Consider the following 2,641-nt stretch of genomic DNA (forward strand, 5'->3'; position numbering starts at 1 on the left):
ATTATATCTATAAATAATTTATTATATTGCAATATTACATTTATAAAAAATTTGAACATTACATAATAATAATTAAAAAAAAGTAATTTAGAGAAAAATATCACACCCTTAGGTCTGCACGTTGGGTAGAGTATTTAAATTGAACAAAACAAAGCAGCTTTGTCTGTTTTCAGTTTATTATTTTGCGTTTAGGCTATTAATCTTTTATGGATTGATAATTATGTTTGATTACATGTTTGCGCCTTACATGTTTACCTTGGAACAGTCAGTTTTCATCATGTCACGGTTTTCTATTGAACTGCCACCTTGTGGCTACTGTATGTCTGCACATCGACTGGATCTGCTGTAAGGTTATTTATAGTATGAGTGAATAGAGATGAAGTGAAAAGACATTAAAGGATTAGAGCATAACTAATGCACTGCGGGATTACAGACAAACGGGGGGGGGTAGAGACAGAGCTGGAGGTAAACAGAGACAGAAAAAGACAGAGAAAGAGCTAGATAAAAGGCCTGCAGGTAAAGAGAGAGAATCACATCGACTGAGCGACTGATTCAAATCCTATAGAAATGAAAGATTGAAAGGCTCCAGCACACTGCATCCTGCATGGCACACTCAGGTGAAGACACACTCACGGGTAAGAGGATGAACAAACACATATAAAGGAGACAAATGTTTTGGTCTGGAATTCTGGTTGCAAATCTGGAATTGACTTATATGCCCGCTTATATTTCTGTTTTTTATATGTTAATTTCATATTAATGTCTTGACAAGGATTCTATTTTGCCATTTCAATTATTAATCTAAATATTTTTTCATAAATTTATATAAATATGTAAAAGTATGTTTAAATAAACATATATATTTCATTTTATAAATGTAATATTGCAATTAATATAATTAATTATATCTATAAATAATTTATTATATTGCAATATTACATTTATAAAAAAAATTTTTTGTAAATGACAAATTATAAATTTATTACATTAATTTTGAATCAAAAATTTACTTGAAAATATTGCATTTCAGAATTTAATTTTATAAATAACATTTCATTTTATATAGTAAATAGTTTAGTTATAAATTATTTAGAATTTACATTTATTATGTATATTATAAATGATTACATCTATTACATTAAATATGAATCATGTTTATTATACATTTCAAATATTAATATCAGAATGTTTTGGTTTGTTGTTGTTTTTAGTTTGTACCTTTTTTGCTTTAATAATGGATTGATTACACTGAGCGATAATTTATTACTTTTGATTAGTGAATTAGAAAATATTTGTATTAATTTTTTTTACGTTAAACATTTCTTTGATTTGGATTCTTCCATAAAGCTGTTCATTTTCTTAAAATCACAGATTTTTAACGGTGTCAGATTTCTGAGCCCCACCTTAGATGTTTTTGGCAAATGATTTATTGTTTGTTTATGTATGTGCGTTTGTGTTTTTGTGCAGTGATGAATATAGAGAGGATTATCGAGTGTATCAGAGAGGACGATCAGAAAGGACTGAAGGCAGAACTACAGCAATTTAATCGAGAGGTACTTACAATTAACTAAAGACTGATTATATTCCATCCAGTGCATCCAAAACCAATGTATTAATACATGTCATTATCAAACAATCTACTTTGTTGTGTACTCAAACTCACATATTATGTAACAACTCTTTTCTAATTCAACATTTTCGCTCTCTTCTAGTATGCGCAGTGTTTCTTCTATGATTTGGAGGAGAGGGAGAGAAGAAAAGTAAGAGATATTTGAGTGCAGTTACACATACACATTCAGAAATAAGGTGTCCTCTAACTGTGCTCATATTTTAGATTTCTGTATATGAATTCCATAGAGTTTTTTGAGCCGTGCCGTTTTCCTCTGGGCAGGCTGCATGTCCTCAGTTGTCTGCTGATACTGCAGTTGACTTGATCCTCGGCCTGCAGCTCATTAATATTTAGACCATAATCTCTCTACTAAATCCATCCCAGATAGCAAGCCAGTGTTGATGTGTGTACGTTAATTGCATTCAATTACAAAGTGATGCTGGTTTAGTATCATTTTTGCATCCTCAGTAAATGTTGAGACACTGTTGAAATTTCAACCAAAAAAAAAAAAAACGATGTAAATTGTTCACTGAATTTGAGTTATGATGTGATGCTGATTTTACATTTTAATGATTTCAATCTCAACCAAAATGATGGTTTGGATGAAAACTCAACATTATATCTATATCCGGGATATATTTCTCTCTTCCTGGTCTGTTAGCCCTGTTACTGATTGTTAAAACACAAAACACAAACTTAGAATATTCACACATTTGACAGAATGTTTTTTTGTGTGTTATCTTTTGGGTCGGTTCAATAATTTTCTCATTTTTCTGTTGTTTGGCTGCTTATTCAATCTAAAAAAAAAAAAAAGAGGCTGGAGCTGGAAGAGGTATTATTTTCTTTTTCTTTTCTATGACATCCTGAAAACGATTTGACAATTGTTAACCCTCTGGTGGTGTTCCGCTATTTTAAACAGAAAATTCTTACCTTTTGAATTTTATTTAATTTAATTTTTATTTAATTTAATTTTTATTTTATTTAATTTTTATTTTATTTAATAAAATGTTTTTTTTTTTTTTTTTTTTTTTT

General features: G+C 29.4%; 1 pseudogene; it reads left to right on the forward strand.

Moving 5' to 3' along the window:
• The first annotated feature begins 499 nt into the window (after nucleotides 1-499).
• The window catches only part of LOC107732177 (synembryn-A-like), a 12,458-nt pseudogene continuing 10,316 nt past the window's right edge, over nucleotides 500-2,641 (forward strand).

This window comes from Sinocyclocheilus rhinocerous, unplaced genomic scaffold (assembly GCF_001515625.1).
Source record: "Sinocyclocheilus rhinocerous isolate Xijiao unplaced genomic scaffold, SAMN03320098_v1.1 scaffold1541, whole genome shotgun sequence".
Lineage (NCBI taxonomy): Eukaryota > Metazoa > Chordata > Actinopteri > Cypriniformes > Cyprinidae > Sinocyclocheilus > Sinocyclocheilus rhinocerous.